The sequence below is a fragment of the Galeopterus variegatus genome, unplaced genomic scaffold (genome assembly GCF_000696425.1).
Source record: "Galeopterus variegatus unplaced genomic scaffold, G_variegatus-3.0.2 Scaffold725, whole genome shotgun sequence".
Classification (NCBI taxonomy): Eukaryota; Metazoa; Chordata; class Mammalia; order Dermoptera; family Cynocephalidae; genus Galeopterus; species Galeopterus variegatus.
The window spans coordinates 355,109-362,922 of record NW_007726836.1 but is presented as its reverse complement, the minus strand read 5'-3'; the positions used below and the strand labels follow the sequence as shown (position 1 = coordinate 362,922).

Below are 7,814 nucleotides of genomic sequence, written 5' to 3'. Positions count from 1 at the left end.
TTTGTTTGTTTTGCATTCACCTTGAGAGTGAAATCAAGTGAGATTATTTGGTCTACGTTTTGCTTTCTTTGCTTCGCCCATAACATGCTTGTTTGGATTTCTAACAAAGACATTTTTAATCCCCAAATTACTTCAGTCATATTCTCAATCAACCTAGAAGCCTGATCATTTTACCCTCCTCACACATGCTGGACATTTATGTTGGCTGTGCCTCTTTTAATAACATCCCTTGTTAAAACAAAACAAACAAACAAACAAAAATATTTATCTAATATGTAGAAAGCTTTTTGTTATATTATATCAAAGCACATAAAACCAGTTATAGAATATGGTTGGAAGCAGAGCCAGTCTTTCTCCCCAATCTTCTCTGCAGAAAGGAACAGAAAACAAACATCTGTGCAAAATTCTATAAAGATGATATTCCTGTGGCAGAGTCCAGGCAGCCTTGAACCATGAAGTGGGAGGGATGGCTCCACACAATTTCACAGATGGACTCTTCTTCAAGGCTGTGAAAAGTTGAAGGAATAAATGATATAATTGGCATAGCACAGTGCGTTGTATGAAGTAGGCAGCCAACGAATCCTTAATGATGGGTTATGCAAGCTAAATTTTTAAATGTCTGTACAACCATTTTCTATGGAATAGCTGACAGTATTTTTGTAAGGTTGCTGGGTTTAGGAGTTAGCTGGGGACTTGAATCATTGAGACATAGCACATTCGACTCTAAGGAGTATATAAACCTTGGTCCACAGGCAGGAGTAGGGTTTGTCATATGAGTCCAGCAAAGGGTGCTGAGATATTCATTAATAGTTATAGAATCTGAATTCTCCGAGAAGAGGGTATTTATGAACATTACATACCCTTTATTACTTACTCCTTGTGACTTCTCTCTTCCAAATCAGACACCTTTGGAACATAAAAGAGACATGGGATTCCAGTTGTTTTTGTCTCTTAAACACTAGTTATTTTGGGATAAGAATCACCTTTATGCAGTATTAAACAATGTTTTGCACTTAAAAAAAAACATTGGTTTTTACTTTCATTAGATAAACAGTTAGCATGGTGGTCAAGGTCATGCTCAAATACAGTAGTGGAAAATGCATTTTTTACAGTAGACATTGTGGGCCAAGAAGACAGTTCCTGGGCTTAGCTGTGAAGCTGTTTAGGATTGTCTTCAAGGGAGGCTCCCAAGAGCTTTTTTAAGGTGAGTAGAAGGATGTAGGCAAGGCATCTACAAGCTTGTTGTTTTCTGCTGTGGAAGGCTGACTTCTCAGCCTGCTCATGTGACATGTTTCTCAGAAGAGTGATCACAGGAACTCTTCTCAAGACTCTTCCTTGGTTTGTTTTGTCTTCAGCTTTTTGTCTTTCTGGTTTGTTTTGTCTTTAGCTTTTTCCTAGCTATCCTGTTAGCCTATAAATATATAAGGGAAAGATGTGTTCAGAAGAACCAAGGTGCACAGCTTAACAAAGCAGGTTTTTCTGGTTTGAGACTATGCAATAAGTCTCATGAGAATATACTTAGGAAGTCGCATTTATCTGGAAATTTAATAAATCATATTAAAATGACAATTTCTCAAGTTCAGGACTAGCCCGAAAATCCAGGATGTATGTAGAGCTGACATATGACTATGTGCTCTGGCTTTTTCAAGCCTTGTTCATTCCTCCCATGCCATGCCCACTGGGAATTTCCTTTGCTCAGCATATGTGCCATAAACAGAACAGATGGATCCAGAGTATACCTTTAACAACCTCTATCTAAATAGGATAAGTATAGCCTGTCAGTTATGTGTATAGATTTATCCTAATAGACCCAACAGAGACGTGAATGCTTGTAATAGTCCATTAATATCTGATGATGCATAAATGTTATATTTATATACAGACACAGCAGGCTGGATACATACATTGTGTTCTGTAAGTTCTGTAAGTCAGGGCTTTGGCAACACCATTTTGTTATAGGTTCATCCATTCTTTTCAGGACTTAGAATCATTTTAGGAGAAAACCAACTAAGTAGACTTTAATCCTTCCCTTTCTCAGTCTTGCCTTTTGGGAAACCCAACTGGCATCATCATTTAACTGTGTACTAAAATTTAGCAAATCAAATCCAGTCAGTGAGAAGAATGGCTTATCTCTCGAGATAATGCTTTACCTTAGATCTTTGAGGATGTGTGTCCCACACAAAAAGCATCAGAGAATCAAGGCAACCATTCAGATCACACAGATCCTCAATAAAGGACTTGGGTAATGAAATTTGAACCAAACAACTCTCAGATTCAATATTTACTTCTTACTGGGTGTAGAAGCAGTGTATGGTCTCATTGCCTGCAGAAGTTACCATAACCTGTAAAAGACAAATGTTTATTTCTCTTCTGTAGCCACTAGACTGCCTGGGTAGTCATGAAAGCTTAAAGAAAGGGTGCCAAAATGTCTAGCTCCTGAATTTAGACTCATGGAAACTGACTAAGGCTTAGGGGAAATTCTGTTCATGGGAAGATTCCTGGTAGGTGATGCCAGGAATCCCAATGACCAGTTGATTAAGTCTCAGATCATTTCCACTGTGTATGGAGAAAGACGTCATTTGCAAGTATATCTAGTCAAGAAGCCCATTCAGAGTGAGTGGCTGGGTAACTCATCTACTGGGTCCCCAAAAGGAAACCCAATCCTGCCATGTTTTTGCAAATACCACACTTCCCTTTGCTCTCAATAGCAAAAGTTATGTTTTAATTTTTCACTTTTGTCGGAATCAAGGCTTCTGCCTATGCAATGTTTTCCCATGAAATACAGCAGTAAATCTAAGTATGTACATGCTCAGAGAAAATTCTCGTAGTTCTGGCTCTAGAAAGACAAGTCTCAGCAGCTCTCATATGGTTTGATGACCAAAAGTGCATAGCAATTACACCATAGTGGAGGTGGTTCTTCCCACACAGCTGCTCCTTAACTCTTGGGGCCATCCAATTGTCTGGATTGCTGGTTCTGCTTTGCCTGTTCTCTATCTGAATTCATTCCAAGCCAAGAAAAAGGACCAAATGTGATTTTCAGTTATTGTAATACTTGCTCTTTGAGTAAGGATACTGGATTCTGGGGACATAAGAAGATTAAGAATGAAGCAAAGAGCCTGAAAGAATTCTCTAGTTGTCAGAGAAGATTCATGGTCTCAGTATCTGCAGTAATTTCTGGCTAAACCTAGAAGAAAAGTCACTGAGTGCCAGCCCATGCAGGTGGCACTAGAGGCAAATCAATCTCCTTGGGTGGAGTGAGTTCAAAGCTGCTCATGAAGCATTTACTTATGATTTTCCCTAAAGGAAAACCAATTTCCCCACTCTTCCTCCTTTCTCTCATTCCACTTACTGTTGCTGCTAAAGAGACAGCTTAGTAAATGATCATACAATTTAGTGCAAGGATTGGTTTTAGAATAGGTAACAGGTAATCTTAACTGAATAGTATCTAATTTCAGAGCATAACACAGCTAATTCAGACAATGACATAGTGTTCTCCTTGGGTGGAGTGAGTTCAAAGCTGCTCATGAAACATTTACTTATGATTTTCCCTAAAGGAAAACCATTTTCCCACTCTTCCTCCTTTCTCTCATTCCACTTACTGTTGCTGCTAAAGAGACAACTTAGTAAATGATCATACAATTTAGTGCAAGGATTGGTTTTAGAATAGGTAACAGGGAATCTTAACTGAATAGTATCTAATTTCAGAGCATAACACAGCTAATTCAGACAATGACATAGAGATGATGAGAAACAGCACAGTTTGGTAGAGGGAACATTTGATTCAGACTCTGCCCATTTTTAGCTGTACGACTTACACAAGTCACTTTATGTCCAACCCTCATTTTCTCCCATATAAAAAGTGGAGGGGCTAGATTGCATGATTAAAATCCCCTTCCAGCTCTAAGAATCCATGGTATTATGATCTCTGCTTTAGTTTCTTCTTTCTTAAGAGGCTTACCACTATAAAATATTACTCATTTATATCTTTAGTCAGAAGAGCCCACAATAATGAATAATCAACTTATATTTTTCTCACTCCCTTTGGAGGAAATTAAACCAAAACCTCTATTCATCTGATGTTTTACAGCAAGCTTGGAAGGTGGCCATGCTGATCTGCAGCTTGGTGTTTTGGGACAACAAACATCCTTTTGTAAAAGTTCCCTTTACTTAAACTCACTCTCCTAGTAGAAGTAGTGATTCAGCTCAGGGAAAATGCTGCCAGTGTCACCATGAGGGGACAGACAGGTCTGCAGCCTCTCTCAAGGTCTTGTATCATTCCTGCTGCAGCAACAGAGCCCACTCTGAATACCCAAAACACACAGTTTTCTCCAAACAGCCTTAATTGGAGGTCTGCAGCCTCTCTCAAGGTCTTGTATCATTCCTGCCGCAGCAACAGAGCCCACTCTGAATACCCAAAACACACAGTTTTCTCCAAACAGCCTTAATTGCCAACCCAGTATGGGAATGTGGGAGGCTTTGGCAAATAAACTTGAACACTCTTATGAAATTTGATGCAAGACTTACACAATCACAGCAACTGTGTGTTAATACCTTCCTTCCTCTGCCCATCTGCAGACACACACACACATCCATTTACAAGTAAGTCAGGCGAAGTCCTGTCTCAGGAGGGGTATGCAGGGATACTTGATTGAATTAATTTTCAAATTTTCCTCTTGGTTTGCTTTTGTCGTGGGCACCACATCACAGGTAGAGAAGCTCTTACAAGAATGGAGTTTTGCTGACTGTCCTTGCCCTCTTCAATGCTGGAGGAGTTTCTAGGGTAGGTGGGATACAATGCACGGTCTGCAAGGTGCATGCCACCAGCCATGACCTTGAAACAACCTCTTGCACTTTCCGGTACTGCTGCAATGGGCCATTGCTTGCATCTTTGCTCTTTGTCCAAACTTCTGCTAAATACAGAGTGGAGTTGGTATTTATTGTGTTGTTAGTAATTTTATTGCCAGAGAAGACTTTGGCTCTTTATATTTGGAGAAGAGAGATGTAAAACTAGGACTAGAAGGATTGGTTTCTTTGTTTTTTCCATTAGTGCAGAACACCTGATGCAAGAGCAGCAAGATAAATGTGATTTCATAATTCTCCATATAAGAACCTATAGAATAGTGAGAAACACCCCTAAGTTCCTATTTTATCCACTCTAAATAATATCATGAATAATTACCGATCAGTTTTTTCTATGTCCAGCCTTGCTTCACCTTCCAAATTTTCGACCAAGTATCCATTTTGATATTTTAAAAAGTCCTTCTGGTGGTTATGTGCGGCCCTTTAGTGCTAAGAATAAAACTTACCACTGGAGTAGAACTCACTGTTCTGCAGAGTCAGCACTTGACCCAGGGAATGGGTAGCAACAGGAGCCCAGTTCCTTTGGAGACACCCCAATCCCAGGGTGAGTGTTGGAACCTAACAAACGACTGTTACCCTGTCATTGTCCCCTGTGGAGCTGGGGATGGTGAAGTCAGAGCCTTGTTCCTTCTGGGACTCCATTGCTTCTCATGGCAACCATTTGGCCTGCTTGGAAACAGCCTTTGGTAGGAGACAAATACACATACTAGCTGAGGAGGTCAGTCCAGCACATCTCTGAGGTTTCTCCCGCACGGAGCAAAGACTCTGAGATGCATGATAAGAAAGCCAGCTCTCTGGGGGCTTACTATTCCACGAGTTACTTTCCTTACGAGGAACTCATCCTTTGGCATCTAGACTTTTCTACAAATCACTTTCACTCCCTTCCTTCCTCCTTCCCCTGGAAAACCTCAGCATTGCATCTCCATGTTGCACAGCACAGATCAGATTATCTGATCACTCTAGAGATTTGTATATAAAAAGACTACTTTTTGGAGGATTTTTGTATATTGTTTTTCTATTTCTTTTCTACAGTTTGAGGAGAGAGCTGGCAATCTGTGAATCTAATTTGATCTTGCTGCCAGCAGATATATTTTGGTTTCCTGGTAAGAATCTATGTTACCAGGGACAATATATTGTTCTCCGATCAGTATTGCACCCCAAATCCACAGATTTCTCCAGCCCAGTCTTACGTATTTTTAAAGCAAATCCCCAAGCCTCTTTGCTATTATTTATAAAGCACATGAGAAAATGTATCTATAACCCTGGATATTATATGTTTAATATTAACTTAGCCTTTAATATTGTTATAGGTTTGTATCTACTCTTCAGAATTCATAAAGAACTCAGTGTAGACTGAATTCATCTATTTAGTATCTGTAATTTTGCAGACAGATATTTTCTTATAGCATTTTCTATATAACCACATATGTAGCATTATGACTAATTAGAGCACAAGAAGTTTCTACAGTAATTTAGAGCGATCAATTGTTTCCTGAGCATAAAGTCACATTGGAAAAACTTAAAAACCCAGTCCTTAGTGATGCAATGAATGAAATGACTAATTAAGAACAAGAAATTGCTTAAATCCCTTAGCTGGTTAGGATATACATCTAAACAATTAGTCTTTTTAACTTGAGGAATGGTGCTGATTTCTTATCATTTTCTTATTATTTTTTTGACACTAGGCCTTGTTTTTCCAGCTAAGAATTCTAATTTTGATTTTCTTTAAGATGATCAAAGACATGATGATAATAGTGGGATCATTTTTATATCAGAATGTCCCATATCTTCCTAAATGTTTATGTGAAAACTGGCTCAGGAAAACTTTGAGTAGCAGAGACTGAGGACCTGTGCTAGGAAGGAAATCAGGAAAGATTTGTTGCAGTTAACTCTTGTCAAGCAGATTGGTAGAAAATGTCACATTGTTATGTGAACTGAGCATGTATTTTTGCAAAAATAAAAACNTGGCTAAACCTAGAAGAAAAGTCACTGAGTGCCAGCCCATGCAGGTGGCACTAGAGGCAAATTGTTCTCCTTGGGTGGAGTGAGTTCAAAGCTGCTCATGAAACATTTACTTATGATTTTCCCTAAAGGAAAACCATTTTCCCACTCTTCCTCCTTTCTCTCATTCCACTTACTGTTGCTGCTAAAGAGACAACTTAGTAAATGATCATACAATTTAGTGCAAGGATTGGTTTTAGAATAGGTAACAGGGAATCTTAACTGAATAGTATCTAATTTCAGAGCATAACACAGCTAATTCAGACAATGACATAGAGATGATGAGAAACAGCACAGTTTGGTAGAGGGAACATTTGATTCAGACTCTGCCCATTTTTAGCTGTACGACTTACACAAGTCACTTTATGTCCAACCCTCATTTTCTCCCATATAAAAAGTGGAGGGGCTAGATTGCATGATTAAAATCCCCTTCCAGCTCTAAGAATCCATGGTATTATGATCTCTGCTTTAGTTTCTTCTTTCTTAAGAGGCTTACCACTATAAAATATTACTCATTTATATCTTTAGTCAGAAGAGCCCACAATAATGAATAATCAACTTATATTTTTCTCACTCCCTTTGGAGGAAATTAAACCAAAACCTCTATTCATCTGATGTTTTACAGCAAGCTTGGAAGGTGGCCATGTTGATCTGCAGCTTGGTGTTTTGGGACAACAAACATCCTTTTGTAAAAGTTCCCTTTACTTAAACTCACTCTCCTAGTAGAAGTAGTGATTCAGCTCAGGGAAAATGCTGCCAGTGTCACCATGAGGGGACAGACAGGTCTGCAGCCTCTCTCAAGGTCTTGTATCATTCCTGCTGCAGCAACAGAGCCCACTCTGAATACCCAAAACACACAGTTTTCTCCAAACAGCCTTAATTGCCAACCCAGTATGGGAATGTGGGAGGCTTTGGCAAATAAACTTGAACACTCTTATGAAATTTGATGCAAG

The 7,814-nt window shown here is 39.1% G+C and overlaps 1 long non-coding RNA gene across 1 annotated transcript; it reads left to right on the top strand.

The window, feature by feature from the left end:
• Positions 1–3,495: 3,495 nt before the first annotated feature.
• Positions 3,496–6,776, top strand: LOC103589781. Its single transcript, XR_550417.1, has 2 exons — positions 3,496–4,245; positions 4,349–6,776. It is a non-coding gene; the product is annotated as an uncharacterized LOC103589781 (long non-coding RNA).
• The last annotated feature ends 1,038 nt before the right edge of the window (positions 6,777–7,814 follow it).